The sequence below is a fragment of the Cupressus sempervirens genome, chromosome 3, assembly GCF_028749045.1.
Source record: "Cupressus sempervirens isolate cs-2001-9-10 chromosome 3, ASM2874904v1, whole genome shotgun sequence".
In the NCBI taxonomy this organism is placed as follows: domain Eukaryota; kingdom Viridiplantae; phylum Streptophyta; class Pinopsida; order Cupressales; family Cupressaceae; genus Cupressus; species Cupressus sempervirens.
The window spans coordinates 140,353,320-140,373,447 of NC_143120.1; the positions used below are offsets into that span (position 1 = coordinate 140,353,320).

The 20,128-nt window shown below is 34.7% G+C and overlaps 1 pseudogene; it reads right to left on the reverse strand.

Annotated features, from left to right (window-relative positions):
• The window catches only part of LOC149565150 (pre-mRNA-processing-splicing factor 8A-like), a 186,014-nt pseudogene extending 169,451 nt beyond the window's left edge, over positions 1-16,563 (reverse strand).
• Between the last annotated feature and the right edge of the window lie 3,565 nt (positions 16,564-20,128).

Sequence of the window (20,128 nt, forward strand, 5' to 3'; positions counted from 1 at the left end):
AGAGGCTTCATCCATTTGTAGATGCTCTGCTATCAATTTTTTCCACCTTTCCTCAAAATTGTTCATATTTTTGCTCCATGCAAATTGATGAAAGGCCCTAGATTTGACAAAACTATCATCAGACAAAAATTGTTGACTAGCTTGTTCCAAAATAGGATCCAATTCCCTTCCTCTATAATCTACAATTGTTAATTCAAAAATTGGCATTGGAGGCTCTTGAGGTTCTCCTTCATTTATTTCTACTTGTGTAACCAAGACTTCCCCTTGTGATCCCAACTGCTCAATCTACTCTTTAGTGAGCTACTCCTCTTTAATTCTCAAGGTTGTCTATGAGGGTGAGTGTTCCTCAACATTAGGATCCTCTTCCCTTATTATATTTCTCCTCTTTAGAGAGGGTTTAGAAGGCCTCTCCTCCACAATAGCACTAGTGGAGGTCATTATTTGTTATCCTTTGTCTACAGAGGCCTCTTTATTCTAAATAAGAGTGTACCCTGGCCTTTTCTAGATAGTTGATTGACCTGCCCCTATATTGGGAGTAAAAATCAATCTTCTCATTGCTTGTCTGGCCTTATCTGGGTAAAATATAATAAAGAATTGTTTCTTTTCATTCATTACCTCTATTATTTTAGGAAAGGTATTCATAAGTTTTCTTACCTTATCTACATTTGTGACTGCATCATCCAGAGGACTATAATATCGGTCAAAATAATGAATCAAATCTAAAATTTTAGACAAGACTCTCCATTTTTCTTTCCTTGTCTCCTACTCTTGCAAAGAGTACTCATTCCTTATTATAACTTCTAGAAAGTAAAATTCATGTTCAATTTGTCCAAGCTTAATTCTATGCCTCAAGATAATGTTGAAAAATCCCTTTGAATCACAAAAATGTGGGTGAGAAATAGCCATCTTGTAGGGATCCAAAATTTTTTGCAAAGAGTTCCAACCCCCTTTTGTGATTACAAAATGATGGGCTATTGTGCAAGTGGGGAAAATTGACCCTGTTGATCTTTTCAGCAAAAATATTTCCTCTACTCCTCCCAATTGCCACCAAAACTTAGCTACTCCTACCTTCAAAGGCACTTGGTAGGGAAATACATGAGGGCTCCACCTAAAACCATAAATTCTAAAAATAGTAAAAATAGAGTAAGGAATAATATCTCCCCAATTATGTGAAACTTTTAAATTATGGGGGGTATCCATAGGCCTTATGAGACCCATCAGTGCTTTGGGGATTCTAGGATTGTTACTCAATAAGAGGCATCTCAACATGGAAGTGAAATACCTATCAAACCTGACAAAACTAGCATTCTCTTCATCCCACGTCATATCTGCACTCCACAGCTAGACTGACAATGCTTCCCCAATCTCCTCTCTATTTAATTTCATTTCTTTGCCAAAATAAAAAACTCCCTTCAACAAAAACATATGCATAAAAAATGAGTAATGACTAAAGGTTTTTTCTATCTCGCTCTTGGTAATCCCAATTAACCCATTGTGAATTTCCTCAACCAAATAAGAAGAAAAATAAAAAATGATGTCCACACCAAAAGATGAGATCTAAACAACCATATACATAAAATCCACATGCATAAATTCTTCTTTGTCTCTCCCAAAAACTCTACACAAGGTCCTATATATCTCTATAGCCCTGGAATTGAAATATGCCCTTTTAAAGGGTTCCCTGGAGGCTACTATTATCACTGGCAGAGTTCTAATTTTACCTATATGTGCCTTCAATGCACCTTGTCTAATGATGTCCTTTTTAGACATGTACTCCTTTTCTAGTCCTTCCAAATCAATGGGCACATGGTAATTAGTGATAGGCCCTCAACCAAAAAATTCCCTATTCTCATCTAGGCTGACTGTAATTAAGACTTGGCCATCAGTTCTTCTTACAACCCTAATGGCTTGGTTTTAGTTTTTGGTCATAGCTTCAAGAAGATCATAGTCCATGAACACACTAGGAACCACAAGTTTTCATAGATCAAAGTTCTAGATATTGGTGTGTGGGGCAAAAAGGTTCCTCTCTGAAAACTATTTCCTAAACAATTCTAGACTAGTTTGAGTGGTACTAGCATCCCTAACCCAATTAAACTTTTTGTATAATCCATTTTCTATCCTCAACCTAGGGTTTAATGTTGTAAACTTTTTTACTTGCATAGTTTTAGTGGTGGAATTGGGAAGTAGCTCAAGTGAATCATCGTGGACATTCATATCCAAGTAATTCACCTGACCAGAGAATCCCTTCTTTGGAGGCATTCTAAATTGCAATTTGCAAAATTAAGATACTACAGAGACTATAGCGTAAACACTTACCTGACTCTTTGCTTATTTCTCTCTGTAACTCTGCAATGTCTTTGTGAACACTGGGAATTTGCATACATGTTCTTGTTCAACTCACAACTTTCTTAGTAATGGCTTCTACTCAAAAAAATTTGCAATCTTTGTTCACGTAGGATGGACGTGAGAAAATATTTTGTATTATACTCTACTTTCCTTTGCACACAAAGCCTTCAAGATTCATATATGCATAGAGTAGCAAACAATAGTGTGGCATCATCTTTCCTTTTGAATTTGTGCTATTGATTTATAAAAAATCCTATGATCCAGGGATAAAAATGAAGCTAACTCATCTTTCCTCTTAACACGCTAGAAGTCAAACCAATGAAGTATGTCCACCTATATCTTTCCTTCATTGTTGGCATTTCAGTCTAGACCCACTGAAGATTGGGGACATGTGTCATCAAATTGCTACCTCACTATACATTTTTCTTGAGCATCTCACTATAGCAAAGTAGTGACTACCATTGATCTTGTATTGATCGTGTGGAAGAAATTTCAATACAACACTTAAGAGAAAATAGGTGGGGCCCCCATTCACTACTTCGCTATACATAAACATCATGCAATTCTTCATGGCAAGGTAGCGATGGCTGTAGATTTGAACTTGATCAGATGGTGGGGAAATTGCATGTACTTCTTTGTATGTTGTTGGTCCCATATTTGCTATGTCACATAAATTAAAAATCATGTATCTTTCCATAGCGAGATAGTGACATCCGTAGATCCCTTCTTGATCTAACAATCAAAATACCTCATGTGTTTTATAAATGGGCATGGGTCTAGGATATTGATGATATGAGAAATCCTGCATCGCTTGCATAAAAAAACCATACTTAAATCCTAATCACTCTTCCACATTTCTTGAGGTCCCACCATGTGCCATTTCATGGCAACTTGCTATGTCACTAATGGCGAGATGTGTAGATATTTCAATAGTGAACTAGCAAGTTTTGACGTCTCAACAAAACTCAGCGCTATAAAATAAAGCCAAGTCAAGTCACCAGTGCCTTTATTAAATACTTCTGGCAATAATAGTTATTACTTGTCATGCCACTTGGAAAAGTTTATGGTCACTTGGAAATTTGATTTCTTTTGCCGACCTTCTAATGGGTTCCTACTTGTTCTGACAATACTGAAAAAGGGCACGTGACTAAAATTTTGGCCACAACCAAATCTTTGACTGCCGCACCTTAATTTTATGGTTCCATTTCTAAATTTACTAGTGCTCACTACCTCACTATACATATCCACTACACATCTTTCCATAGAGAGATAACAAAAATTGTAGATCTTTTCAAAATTGAATGGTGAGGAACATGGGAAGATTAAAGACTATTTGAGGGTGCGTACAAATTAAAAGAAAATAGAAAATTCGCCAAAGTTGTTTTTTCAAAAAGATTTTGTGCCTGCAAGTTTTAAAAGGAATGAACCATAGGGGTTTTAACAAAAAAAATTCAAAGGCTAACAAATGGATGATTAAACAAGAAACCCTATTCACCATTAATGGATCTAGTATGATTTTTTATACCTAGACAAAGGAAATTTTATCATGCAAAAAATTAGACCAAAAGTGGCTCTATTTAGGGACACTAAAATCTCTAGATTCAAATGAGGGCCTAGAAATTATGGGAGAAGTAGACCAACCAGACTCCCTACAAACTAACCACAACTAAGAGAACAACACACACAAGAAAACTATGCACAAGAAACTATACAAAGACAAGAGGATTTACAAAATGTACAAGAAACCCTAAACTATTGTTCATGGAAGAAACAAGTATTTCAGTAGAAATATCTCTTCAACAACTATCCATGAACTGGCAGTTCAATAATGTTACCTAATAAATCTTTAAGAATATAGGAGTCTTCTCCCCATGTATTTTCAATCAAATAAGGACCTAACTAGATAGGATCAAATTTACCATGCTTTCCTTTATCCTCGATTTTGGTATTCCACATTAGGACTAGATATCCATCTTCAAATTTTCTACTTACTGTCCTTTTATCATAGAGTGTCTTAACTTGCAGTTGCAACTTTTGGTTCTTAAAAGATGCTTCTCTTCTAGTTTCTATTAATCCAACCAATTCATCCATCCTTTCTTGCATGTCATCTATAGTATCTTCATCATATAACTAAATGTAATTGTAGAGTCCTACCAAGTTATTTTGAGGCATCCTGGCCTAAATTCTATATACCAAATCAAATGGGGCTACTCTAATGGCTTTCTTTACAGTCACTTTGTTAGCCCATATTGCTAGTTGTAATTTGGAATCCCAGGCCCTTCTTGTTATCATCCAATGTCCTTTTTATTATTTTCAACAAGCTCTTGTTTGTAGATTCGGCTTGTCCATTTCCTTTTGGATGATAAGGGGAAGAAGTTGATCTAGTGATTCCTTATTTGTCACAATTTTTTTTGAATTCTTCAGACCTAAAGCACATTGCATTGTCTATTACAATCTTCTGAGGACAACCAAATTTGAAAATAATGTTATTCAGCAAGAAATTGTTAACAACTTTACTGGTGGCATTTCTTGTAGGGATTGCTTCTACCCACTTTGTGAAATAGTCAGTAGCAACTAAAATCTAGGAATAGCCAGTGCTAGATTTGGGAGAGACTTCACCTATGAAATCCATACCCCATTGTTGGAAAGGTGCTTGGACCTCTACTAGCTTTAATCAAGTATTACCTGAGAATTTCAATTTTCTACCAAATCTTTGACAGGCATCACATTTTCTAATCATGATTTGAGCATCCTTGAAAAGGGATGGCCGCCAAAATCCATCTCCCATCACCTTATGTGTAGTAGTCTTGGCCATATAATGTCCTCCACAAACTCCTTCATGCATTTCATTTAAAACGTCTTTTGCCTTTTCTTTATCAATACATTTCGATAGCACTCCCTTAAAATTTCTCCACCATAGACTACCTTTGATAACTATGTATTTGATGGCTTGCAATTTAGTACTTCTTTTCTCATTTTCAATTAAATAAGATGGAACATCTAAGTGTTGTAGATAGTGAATAACATTGGTATACCACTCACAATGGCTCATATCACATGAATCAGATCTAAGGTCATCTATTACCATATTAATTTGGTTAGCATCCAAATTTGATTGAGCCATGAGTTTAGCTAAACCTTGACCTCTTACCAACTTTTTTATCTATATCTCAATGTTAAATTCTTGGATCCTATTGCTCCATCTACATCTTCTTCCAGACACTTCCTGTTGAGAAAATATATCTTTCATAGTAGCACTAGGCACAAATGCAATAACAATAGCACCTACCAAGTAGCATCTAAAAGCCTTTACAACTTTTACTAGAGCATATTCTTTCTTTTCATTTATTTCATATTTCAACTCAGCTAGCTGCAATGACTTACTGAAGAATGCAATTGGTTTTTCATATCCCTCCTCATTCTTTTGCAACAAAACTGCAGCTACAGTATGAAAAGAAGCAAAATAAAATATGTGCATGGGCTTAGTGTAGTCAGGAGTTCTCAGTACTAGAGCATTTTTTATTGTAGTTTTAATATTTTGGAATGCTTATGAAGGCTCACCATTCCAATCTATAATAGCTTCTTTCTTGAGCATCTTTGAAATAGGTCTACTAATTTCAGAAAAGTTAGTAACAAACCTTCTTAGAAAATTAACTTGGCCAAAGAAAGATTGTATTCCTTTCACATTTTTGGGCTTAGGCACCTTATCAATGGTTGCTACTCTCTCAAAGTCTATTTTCACCCCATCCTTTAATACTATATGTCCCAATAACTTACCTTCAGTCACCCCAAATGCACATTTCTTAGGATTTAATGACACTCCATACTCCAATGCTTTGATAAAAATATTTTCCAAATGCCTACAGTGGTCTTCAGCCTTCTTGGAATAAGCTATGAGGTCATCTTGATAAACCACCATAAATTTATTTATATATTCATGAAAAGCCACATCCATGGATCTTTGGAATGTAGCACCAGCGTTAATCAATCCAAAAGGCATCCTTACATATACATAAGTCCCCCAAGGAATTATAAATATTGTCTTGAATTATTCTACTTCTTTTACTAGGACCTGGTTATATCCTGAGAATCCATCCATCATTGACATAGGTTCAGACCCTATTACTTGCTGCAGCATGGCTTCCATGTTTGGCAATCCATAATTATCTTTCAAGGAAGCAATATTCAAATTTTTGAAATCTATGCAGAGTCTGATATCTCCATTTTTTTTTTCTAATAGGGACTAAGTTTGAAACCCAGGTGGAATGTCTAATAGGCTTGATTATTCCCCTATCCCTTAACTTCATTAATTCCTCTTGCATTTTAGGGGTCAGAGTAAGATTAACTAGTCTCTATTTTTTCCTAAAGGGTTTGACATTATCCTTCAAAGGTATGACATGTTGAAAAAGATCTTCTCTGTAGGCTTTCAAGTCATCATATGACTAGGAAAAAACATGTCTATACTTTCTTAATAGGTCAATCAAAGGCTTCCTAGTTTTAATTAACAAATTCTAACCAATATAGACCTTCTTTGGGGCCTCACTATTACCCAGATTTATCTCTTCTAACTCTTGAGGTTTGCAATCTTTAGTTCCATGTCTTACCCTATCCTAGTTATCAAACATATTTTCTAAAGTGACTAGACCTTTAGGTACTTTCTTAGCCTTCAACTGTATAACTTCTTGGCCAAAAATTGTTTCCTTCCCATCTATGGTCGCAACCAAATCAATGCAATCCATCTCCTGACCATGGTACTTATCTTCATTTAGTAAGAAATTCACAATATCTTTGTAATCTTCAAAGACTTGCCAATGTTCAACATTTTTAGATATTGATGGCCTATTTTGAACTTCAATTTGTGATATCCCCGCAAATGATACATCCTAGGGTTTAATTGCTACATTTGCTAATAAGTCAACCATCTTGTTTTCAATTATATCCCTCCATGATATACAAAATGCTTCAAAGAATTCAATATGATCCCATACAATATTTCTATACTATTTTAGCCTTTTTTTCTTAGAATCATATGTTCCCCTTACTTTTGAGATAATCAATTCTAAATCACCTATAACATATAACTTCTTGATCCCATGATGGGTAGCCACTTTCAACCCTAATAGAAAGGCTTCATACTCAGATATATTGTTGGTGCATGAGAAGATTAAGGTAAAAGAGTATCTAAAAGTGTTTTTCTCAGGGGAGACAAAAACTACCCCTACCCCTACACCTTCCTTGGAACTGGTCCCATCAAAGAACATTGTCCATAACTTTTCTAAATTCATACAACACTCAACTTCATGTTCAATTATAGTAGGCAAATTCTCAACTTATTGGATAATCAATTCAATTTTGAATGCATTCACACTAGTATCTAAAAAGAAAGTAGCATCTTTGTCAATTTCTTCACCCAAGATGTGACTAACCCTTGGCTCTTTGTCTACTTTTATAGCCTTATCACCTATGTAAAAAGTTGTATAAGTTAAGTCACATTGCAGGCTACCTCCCATAGTAGCACTCCATTTTCTAGAAAGCAACATTCCATAGTGTGGAGGTATATCAACTACAAGGACTGACATGGTCAACTCTACCTAAGGATATGTAACTAGTTTAAATGGCAAAGCATTTATAGTACCTATGACTGGGACTTCCCTAGCATCCATACCTTTGCATTTGCCCTGCTTAGTGTCTACTTTCAACCCTAAGGCTTCTATTACTTTGAAAGGAATTATGGTGTTAGAGGCTCCTGAGTCTATCATGCAATTTTTTAGGGTCTTTCCTTTTATAATTAGATTGAGAAAGAATGGGTCAATATCTTCTATGTATGCTACTGATGGGTCATCCAAGAACATTTGGGGAATTTGGGATAGTATACCACTATCCTCTATTACTAAGGGAGTCTACTAAATAACACTTTGTTCTAAATTGTTATTGCTAATTCCTATCCCTCCCAACCATGACAAGGCTTTATTCTTATGCTCTTTAATTCTAAAAAGTTTATACAAAGGTACCTTAACAATGATTTGGGACAACACGGATATCATATCAATTGGCTCAAATAGTAGGTTTAACAATCATGCCTGGAGTAGGAGCCTTTTGAGTAGTAGGGATTATTATTTTCTTGGAATTATCAGACCCTGATCCCTTCTCTTGCACAATTGCTTTTGATGTCTCATTAGCTTAGAATTGCACTTTCTTCTTAGGTTCCCACTTCTTAGTTTTAACATCTTTAACCTTGACAGTCTTTATATTAGTCTTCTTATCTTCATCTTTCATCTTATGTGTGATGTGTTTTATGAATTTACCAAAAGGCTTTCCAGCTTCATTGTTAACTATTCTATTTCTCAAATTATAGTTGCTATGCACTTGGGAAATCATTTCTATAGTGATCCTATCAATTTCTTCTTTTGAAGGAATTCCTAAATTTACATGAACCACTTCAAAAGATGTATCACATACTTGATCTTCATCATAGCCTTCATTATCTGAAAAAAATTGTTGATGATGTAATTAATAAGCAATTTTCTTATTCTCCAAATCACTTTCTGTTTCTTCTAAATCAGAATCAACATAGTCACTACACATGCTTACCATGTTACAACTTACATCATCATTACTCTTTTCTTCTTCATCCTCCTCAGTTTGTAAACTTTGATCAGGAACAAATGACTGAGCAACTACATAATATTCTACTGAGTGGGGTGATTGACAAATAATACACCATGGCACATTATCATTCATATTTATTGAACTTCTTTGTAGAGGGTCTGGTGTACCCTTATCCTTTACATTTTGGGTCTTGTTAGGGATTGGCTTGCCATCCTTCCATTAGGTAGTATAAGGGTAATTCTGCATTCTAGGCTATCTATTGAAGTTTCTATTATTCAGAGGGGTTTTCTCAACAACATTTGGCTTATTGAAACTAGTGGGATTCATCTTTTTAAGAAATTCCAACACCTAGCCTATTGTACATTCTTATGGCTTCTTTCCTATAGGATTTTTATCAACCTCCCTTTTGTTGTTATTCTTGGGATTAAAAAACTTTGGATCATCTCTCCTACCTAGTTTTCTAGATGCCTTCCTATTATTCTCTATATTTATTGCAACCTTGTATGCATTCTTTAAAGTTTTAGGATCCTTATCCCTCAATTGATAAGCCATTTTGCTATCAAAAGCATTAAATATGTTGTGAGACAAACATCCTCATTCAATCTCATAACCTAAAACAATTTGTACATACCTTTTTGGAATCATACATTGAAATCAAATGCAGACTCATTAAGATTATTCTTGATATTGTTGAATTCATTTAACATGAACCCAACATTAGTGTTGTCTCCATATTGTTCTTTAAATAACTTTTCCAAATCATTCCATGAGCTAATACTATCATTAGGTAACCTTTTGAACCAATCCCTTGCATCCTCAGTTTGTGAATGTATGAACAACTTCATGACCACATCTTCATGTTCAACTTCATAGTCATTTAACATGTCTATGAAAATTCTCAAATGTTCTTCACTAGTGACAACATTATTTCCAGAAACTTAATCACTTTATCTCTTAAATCAAAAGATATGGGATGTGGAGCACTAGGAATACCTACAAATGATATTTGTCTATACTTTTCCATGTATACAAGTTTCTTTTGAAAACTAGGAACATTTGAGGTGCTTTCTATATTAGCTTGGTTTAGAAGAACACTTTGGGATTGTTGAGATTGGACAATAGGGGGTTGAGTATAAGTGGTGGATGATGAGGCAAGAGCAGACTGAGATATTCCTTGAACTAAAACTATTGGTCCAGAAGGAGGTATAGAAGTTGAAGCTAGGACAAATAAATTTGGCCATGAGGCTAATGCAGAATTAGTCTTAATGAACTAGATTTTCTTCTTGGTTTTTGTAGCTTGAGCTTCATTCTCCACCTTTACAAGTTTTTTTGCAAGATCTTCCTTCTCCTTTCTATCCTTCTCTAGATCTAGATCTAATTTTGACATCGATGGTTTGATGGGTTTTCCTAGTTGAGCTTGAGGTTCATTTATCTGGACTCCTACAACTTTACCCTTTACTTTGTCTACAACTTTCACAATGGATTCTATAGGATTTACTTGTACAGGTTTATAGTCTTGGACTTGAGTAATAAATGGTTCTTGCTTTTGATTTAGGTGTTGTTCTTGTTCTTGAACTTTAGCTTTCCAACTATCTATGTCTCCAAAAACATCAATATGGAGAGTCGTAGTTTTCTCTTCTAACTTTTTATTCTACTCTTTCAAGGCAACCATCCTTCTTAGTAAAGCATCTCTTTCTATTATGGTATCCAAGGTGGCTTGCTCCTTCTCTTTTTCAAGACAAATATGCTTAGCTTCTTCCTCAGCAACCTATTTCTTTAGAAATCCTATCTTTGATTGTACTTCTACAGGATCTATAGAAGTAGCTTCTAAATCAACAGGGTCATCTAGATCTATAAGATTTGGTTTAGAGTATGGGACTATTTTAGGATTAGATAGATCCCCAGAAGAACTTCTGAGTCCTAACCTACAATTCATTTTAGCTATGAGATCTGGTCTAGGGGATATATTCCCTACTAGTGACATATCCTTATCTTGATATGCTCTTTCATCTCGTAATGGGGTAGTAAATATCCCTCCTAAGAGTCTTGTGGCTTCTAATTCAAAACTAAGTGAAGAAGACTCTCTCCCTATCACTAGTTGATACTAGGAATTGATAGATACACTACCTTTGGGTTTCTAGGTGGGATTTGGATCTGTCCTTTTCTTATTTAGGTTCTTCCTACCACCTTTAGGAAAATTAGTATACATTGGTTCATTAGGATGAGCTCTTATGTAAGCTCTTGTGTTTTTTCTTTTGTTAGCCATTTCACTAAATTAGCACTAACTTCAAAACCTTGACTGAGTCGTCACCCTTTTCTTGGAAAAATACACAAATAAAATTATTTTTGACTTTAAGAAAAACCAACCACAAATGGAAATAGAAATATCTGACACAGATGGACCAATTACTAATATTATAATACTGCAACTCTTGCTTGTTAGATAAGATACCTGGAAAGGCTAGATACATCAGTGTATCTTTGTGGTACTTTGGTTTTTCTTTCTTTCTTTTGAATTCTCAAGGTTTATCACTAAAACATCCTCTTATAACCATGGGAAAAAAACTTACACAATCTGACACACATGTACATAGCAGGACCAAAGAAACTGTAGTTCTTTTCACAAATGTGTTGGAAAACTCCCCAGTAAAGTTGCCATTTTTTTGGAGTTTTAAAACTACTGAGCAATAGAGAGCCTCAATACCAAAAGGAAAATACTTATGCAACCTAAGGATTAGCTATTTCCTATATTCAATTACACATGCAAACTAATTGGATCCAACATTAACAAAACTAGGAATGGTTTTCTTCTCTTTAGGCTCTGCAAAACCAAGGTGGGTATACCTAAGGGATGACTCAATCTAACTATTGTTGTATGCAAACTATCTTAGTTTCATTATGATTTTCATCCTCAATTCATAAACACCTAGCTAATTGTGACTTTTTAAATAGAATACATCCCCTATAACATATTTGGTCATAAAATCTTCTATAGATCTGCAAGTATTCTTTGCAACCATGGCTACCTACGGCTAGAATATTTTATGCAAACAAGTATTGACCAAATTTGAAGATCTTCAAGAAATAAAAGTAAAATTGATTAGAAATTTTTCATTTGATACCCATTTATAATCTATTTCTCTTTCAGCTAAGTCAATTTGATGAGTTCCTAATCCATTGGGGTTCAAAGTCTACTACAAATCTCTAGATCTAATTTGTCACATTACAACAAATATTATCAGTAGTTCTTACTGGAATCCATCATTCACAACATCCTTCTCATTACTATAGTAACCTTATCAAATTCATCAAAGCATTTACTCAATTCATTGAACTAATAGCAGTGATGGAAAGATATACAACCTAAAGGATTGCATTCAATTGCACAAGTTTTACTCATACAACATCAAGATGACTAAGTAACCAAAAAGAGACAAAATTTAGAAACAACTAATACGGGGATAGCTCATAATTTGTATTCATCTTCTTTGAAAATTGTATACACTTTGCAGTAAACTTAGAATGACCATAGGAAGAAATATAGAGATCATTTTGTACTAATGTATTCTGATAAACTTATAGAGAAAATACATTATAAAGCTTCTTCAAATTACTTGGACCAAAAATAGACTAAGTATAAATAAAGGCATTAGAAATTAGACCCTCTTCTAGCCCTAGAATCTCACTTATATAATGTGTGATGCAACAAGCTTCGGGCTAAGGGAAATTCACAAAATGACAAAAATGTGAGTAACAAAAGATTTCTAAATCAAACATTCCTTTTGGTGGGTCTGCTTCTATCACATCCTCTAATGTTGTTGATCTAGCCGCTATTTTGATTCCTTTTTGTATGCAACTACCAAGCTAGCCAATGATGAAATTTGTTCTGATGATTGCAGGTTAATCTCTGTCCATGGGTTTTCAGCATCTCCATCTTGTACTGTGGGAGTAACTTCTACTTTTCCCTTTTCTTTGGTTATGTCACTGTCATGTGGGCCCGGGCCTACAACTAAAGTGACTCATCATTCTTGTCTTCTTCTTCCTATTGGATTTGTACACTGACAGTGTCAATGATTTGGATCTCATCACCCTACACCTCATCACTGCCAGTTTTACTTTCCTCAACCTATTCATCAAGAGCTATTTCTACCATCCATTTGTCAAACAAGGTGTCATCTGGCCAATTGAACTACAAAATATCCTTCTATCTTTTGAGAACATACTCAATCTTATTATCAATAGTAAAAAAAAATTGTTTCAAATAATCAAAGAATATTTGGGCTTTCACTATTTCTTTAGTTGTTGTGGCCCACCATGCATGCCCTGTTTCATTGATAACTTCATTCATTCTTAAAAAAAATAAACCATCAAGATCCTTAGCCATTCATCTTTGTTTTTCAAATTATTCTTCTTATCTAGGGCACAAGGAAACAAACTAAACTTTTGGCTCTTGTACTTATCTAAGTAGCCAACTATTATTCTTTGCAAATGAATTCTCTTATTGTCAAAGTCAGTAAGATCAGAAATGATATCAAAAGTTTTCTCAACTTGAATGTAGGCAGTTTTTATAATAGAGTAACATAAAAATCTTATCTCCTTCCTCTTTCTTACCCACTTATTCACAATAGGCTTCAAAGCCTCATCACTTGGTTGCATTTCATCCTAGATACTAATCACCCTTGCCAACTGATCATGAACTAGTGGCCATTCAATTTTATCCCCCAAATATGTGAGAGCCTTTCTTAATTTATCTTCATATTTCACATTCAACTCCTCATGTAAGGCCCATAGTTTATTCTTTTCTTCTTCAAAGTCCTCAGTAGTGTAATACTCTGGCCTTTGGGGTGTATTTGGTACTTCTATGAGGGGAGTGGATTTAAAAGGTTCAATTGGGGGGCAAGGGCATGTTATTCTCAGTGCTATTGACCTTCCCATTAGCTTGTTCTCAAGCTCAATCCTCTTTTTAACCTCTTTATTATATGCCTCAAGAAGTGTTTCATGTTTGTTCTGTAATTCAAGAATGGCCTTTGCTTCTTTCTTAGCAGTGGCCAAAACAAATTTGGATGAGTCCACATTCCAATGTGCTGCCTGTACATGAGAAGTCTCAGCCACCCTCCTCACCGTGATGTTTCCTATTAGTCCATATTCATCTGGTTATGATGAAATAGTCCTAGACCCTCTCCTTAATGACCATATGACAAGAGTAGCTTGATCTTCATGAAATGAAGCTCCTAAAAACTCCTTTTTATTTGGGTCTTGTAACTCCAATTTATTAGAAATAGAATTAAAAATCAAAGCATCTGCAATATCCCAATTAGGCAACAATAATATATTAGAAACCTTTACCATTTGCCTCCCCTCCTCAGGGGTTATGTTCTGGAACTCTTGAATTATTTTTTCCTTTATTTGGTTTTTTATAGAGGCTTCATCCATTTCTAGATGCTCTGCTATCAATTTTTTCCACCTTTCCTCAAAATTGCTCATATTTTCCCTCCATGCAAATTGATGAAAGGCCCTAGATTTGACAAAACTATCATTAGACAAAAATTGTTAACTAGCTTGTTCCAAAATAGGATCCAGTTCCCTTCCTCTATAATCTAGAATTATTAATTCAAAACTTGGCATTGGAGTTTGCTGAGGTTCTATTTCATTTATTTTTGCGTGTGTAACCAAGACTTCCCCTTGTGATCCCAACTTCTCAATCTACTCTTCAGTGAGTTGTTCCTCTTCAATTCTCAAGGGGGTCTGTGAGGGTGACCATTCCTGAACATGAGGATCTCCTTCCCTTATTATCTTTCTTCTCTTTAGAGAGGTTTCAGAAGGCCTCTCCTCCACAACAACACTAGTGGAGGCCATTATTTGTTTTCCTTTGTCTATAGAGGCCTCTTTATTCTAAATAAGAGTGTACCCTGGCCTTCTCTAGATAGTTGATTGACCTACCCCTATATTGGGAGTAAAACCCAATCTTCTCATTGCTTCCCTGACCTTATCTAGGTAAAATCTAATAAAGAATTATTTATTTTCATTCATATTTCAAGAAAAGTATTCATAAGTTTTCTTACCTTATCTACATTTGTGATTGCATCATCTAAAGGACTATAATCTGGGTCAAAATAATGAATCAAATCTAAAATTTTAGACAAGACTCTCCATTTTTCTTTCCTTGTCTCCTGCTCTTATAAAGAGTACTCATTCCTTATTATATCTTCTAGAAAGTAAAATTCATGTTCAATTTGTCGAAGCTTAATTCTATGCCTGGAAGCCATGTTGAAAAATCCCTCTAAATCACAAAAATGTGGGTGAGAAATAGCCATCTTGTAGGGATCCAAAATTTTGTGCAAAGAGTTCCAACCCCCTTTTTTTATTACAAAATGATGGGCTATTGTGCAAGTGGGGAAAATTGACCCTGTTGATCTTTTTAGCAAAAATATTTCATCTACTCCTCCCAATTGCCACAAAAAATTAGCTACTCCTACCTTCAAAGGCACCTGGTGGGGAAATACATGAGGGCTCCCCCTAAAACCATAAATTTTAAAAATAGTAGAAACAGAGTAAGGAATAATATCTCCCCAATAATGTGAAACGTTTAAATTATGGGGGGTATCCATAGGCCATATGAGACCCATGAGTGCTTTGGGGATTATGGGATTGTCACTCAATAAGAGGCATCTCAACTTGGAAGAAAAATACCTATCAAACCTAAGAAAACTAGCATTCTCTGCATCCCACATCATATTTTCACTCCACAACTGGATTGACAATGCTTCCCCATTCTCCTCTCTATTTAATTTCATTTCTTTACCAAAATAAGAATTTCCCATTGTGAATTTCCTCAGCCAAATAACAACTAAAATAAAAAATGATGTCCACACCAAAAGATGAGATCTGAACAACCATATACATAAAATCCATAGGCATAAATTCTTCTTTATCTCTTGAAAACTCTACACAAGGTTCTATATATATCTATAGCCCTAAAATTGAAATATGCCCTTTTAAAGGGTTCCCTAAAGGTTGCTATTATCATTGGCAGAGTTCCAATTTTACCTATATGTGCCTTCAATGCACCTTGTCTAATGATGTCCTTTTTGGACATGTACTCCTTTTCTGGTCCTTCCAAATCAATGGGCACATGGTAACTAGTGATAGGCCCTAAACCAAAAAATTCCCTAATCTCATCTAGGCTAACTGTAATTAAGACCCTAGATCAAAGTTCTAGACATTGGTGTGTGGTCAATAAGGTTCCTCTCTAAAAACCATTTTTTGAAAAATTCTAGACTAGTTTGAGTGGTACTAGCATCCCTAACCCAATTACCCTTGTCGTATAATCCATCTTCTATTCTCAGCCTAAGGTTTAATGTTGTAAGCTTTTTGACTTGCACAGTTTCAATGGTTGAATTGGGAAGTAGCTCAAGATAATCATCATGGACATTCCTATCCAAGTAATTCACCTAACTAGAGAATCCCTTCTTTGGAGGCATTCTGAATTGTAATTTGCATAATTAAGATACTACAGGGACTATAGTATAAACACTTACCTGACTCTTTGCTTATTTCTCTCTGTAACTCTGCAATGTCTTCACGAACACTGGGAATTTTCTTACACATTCTTGTTCAGCTCTCAACTTCCTCAGTAATGGCTTCTACTCAAAAAACTTTGCAATCTTTGTTCACGTAGGATGGACCTAAGAAAATCTTCTATATTATACTTTTCTTTCCTTCGCACGTGAAGCCTTCAAGATTCATAAATGCATAGAGTGACAAACAACAATGTGGCATCATCTTTTCTTTTGAATTTTCACTGTTGATTTATAAAAAATCCTACGATTCAGCGATAAAAATGAAGCTGACTCATCTTTCCTCTTAACACACTGGAAGTCAAACCAATGAAGCATCTCCCCCTATTTTTTTATTTTTTGTTGGTGTTTCAATTTGGACCCATTGAAGACTAGGGACACACTTCATCAAGTCACTACCTCCCTATACATAACTCTCTAGCATCTCACTATAGTGAAGTAGCAACTACCATTGATCGTGTGGAAGACATTTCAATACAACACTTAAGAGAAAATAGGTGGGGCCCCCATTCGCTACTTCGCTATACATAAACATCATGTAATTCTTCATGGTGAGGTAGCAACGATCGTAGATTTGAACTTGATCAGTTGTGAGGAAACTGCATGTACTTCTTTGTATGTGGTTGTCCCCATATTCGTTATGTCACATAAAGTAAAAATCGCATATCTTTCCATAGCGAGATAGCGATAGTCGTAGTTCCCATCTTGATCTAACAATAAGAATACCTCATGTGTTTTATAAATGTGTGTGGGTCCAAGATATTGATGATGTGAGAAATCCTACATTACTGGCCTAACGAAACCATATTTTAATCCTAATCACTCTTCCATGTTGCTTGAGGTCCCACCATGTGCCATTTCATGGCAACTCACTATGTTGCTAACAGAGAGATGTCTATATATTCCAATAGTGAAGTAGCGAGCTCCGGCATCTCAAAAAAACTTAGTGTCATAAAACAAAGGCAAGTCAAGTCACCAGTACCTTTATTAAATAAATCTTGCAATAATAGTTATTACTCATAATGCCACTTGGGAATTTGACTTCTTTTGCCTACCTTCTATTGAGTTCCTACTTGTTCTGACAATACTGACAAAGGGCATGTGACTAAAATTTTGGCCACAACCAAATCTCTGACCACCACACCTTCATTTTATGGTTCCATTTTCTAAATTTACTGATGCTTGCTACCTTGTTATACATATCCTCTGCACATCTTTCCATAGCAAGGTAACAAGAACTATAGATCTTTTCAAAATCAAACAGTGAGGAACATGGGAGGAAAGACTATTTGAGGGCGTGTAAAAATTAAAAGAAAATAGTATATTCGCCAAAGTTCTTTTTTCAAAAAGATTTTGTGCCCGCAACTTTTAAAAGGAATGAGCCATAGGGGTTTTAACAAAAAAAATTCAAAGGCTAGCAAATGGATGCTTACATGAGAAACCCTATTCACCATTAATGGATCCAATCTGATCTTTTATACATATACAAAGGAAATTTTATCATGCAAAAAATTAGACCAGCAATCCCAACTACCAATTTCATGCCAAGGGGTCCTATGAGTGGCCTTAAAAACTGACTAAATCACCTGACTGAGTCCTGAAACTAGACTTATTGATTCTTTGCTTTGTATTCTCTTACCTTATCAAATCTTGTCTTATGATGATCAGTTAGTTAAAAGATGTTGACCATCAAAGTTGCTCAGTTAAAAATTGCCTACAAATAAATATGTTAGAAAACAAGAAAGTGCATTCGGTTTTGGCTTTGAAAATGGGTCAAACTAACATTTGGAGGCACAAAAACTGGGGCATTAGTTCACTGCCATGGGGAAAGTATAAATATGTGATTAGGGCTCATGATGAATAACTAGAAACATTTGGAAAATAGTCAAAGTGGGGTACTTGGATTTGCAAAAATGGGAACCGTGGCAAAAAAGTGATTTATGTAAATGGAATAGACCTAGGAAAGTGTGCAAATAGATTCATCCAAACTTCAAAATTGGCACACTTGAAGAATTTTTAGGGTAGAACATAGTGGTACAATCCATTTGGTTCAAACCATCATGGATTTAGAGTTATGACATCCTAAAATGGGGTACCAATCAATTTGCACTTTATTACACCAATAAAACTTTACAAATTGCATATGGAATCACATTCCAAAATTGATCAAACGGATTTGTGATAAGCTCAAATCTAAAACATAACAAGTCTTTAACCTCTAAAATGCAATAAAAAATAAATTTTATCATTTTGATCAACAAGGTCAAAGTTATAACTTGTCAAACAGGGCCTCCTAGAATTCTAAACAAATATGCATCAACATAACAACAGTAAACAACTGACTTTGAGGGATCATGATCATGAGTGGTCTACATGCTTGAGGTGATTGGATTTATATTATTGTATCAACTTATTTGATTATGCTTATGGCTGATTTATGAGATTATGATGTGATTTATAGTTCACTAATATTTGTGCTAGTGGTTACCAAGATCAATGTGGTATCATGATGTTATTCTATGATTAACCTAAGATGTGTGTAGAGATTGCACTGTGTACGATTACCTTTCTACACTAGACTAGGTTCATGTAGTAGTGGTTAGTCATGTTTATGACTGTGTTTGCTTATGTATTTTAAGTGTCCTTTCATGTTGTTTTTACAACCATTATTAAAATCTTAAATAATTAGAAATGAATTTTCCATGTTGGATTGATTAGTTATGTGTTACAAATATTTACCTTGTTATACTTTGATTTCAATATCATAGATGTTAGACTACTATTATGTTTAGTTGATCATATTTGCATGATGATGCCATTTTGAGATGACAATGTGTTTTATGATGATATCTAGTTATTTGGTATTTGGACATATCCCTGATTATGCTATGTGATGGATTTAATGCTATGGCTATTTACTTCATTCTTGCTTCATTGTGCTATATGCAAACATGAGTGATGTAAATGGACTATTTTGGTATAACTGAATAAAAGGTTAAATTAGTCATTTAATACATTTATTGCTTTGGCTATGTTATTATTGTTGGCAATATGTCCAATCAATTAGATAAGGTAAGTTATGGTTGTCATTTATGGCAACATATTTGTTTTGTAGATTTGCCTTATTCATTTACAAAAGAAATTTGTCTGAGTATCAAACAATGTTACAAAACTAGGATAGTTTTGATGATAACAAAATATTCCCTTGTGCAATTAACTAGAGATGCATGATGTCATAATGATGACGTATACTAGTGTGCATGTCTATATAGTCAACCAATTTTGAGTTATGAAGGAATTAGTGATGCAGTGATGACACAATGTAGAACAGAGCATATCAGTAGAATGTGCTTAACAACTTGGTTTATTGTTTTTAATTATTATTTCTTTATGAGCCAACTCTTATAATGTTGTGTGAGACGACTATGAAAGAATTTAATACTATGTTTGGTATAAAGAAAGAAATTCATTTGTGAAGTTAGTAGTGTGATAGAAATTGATGATAATGATGTATGGTCAATGATTGCAAAATTGATATGATCTTGTGAAATTAGAGTAACAAGTGAATGCAACATTGTTATATATGATGGAAAGCA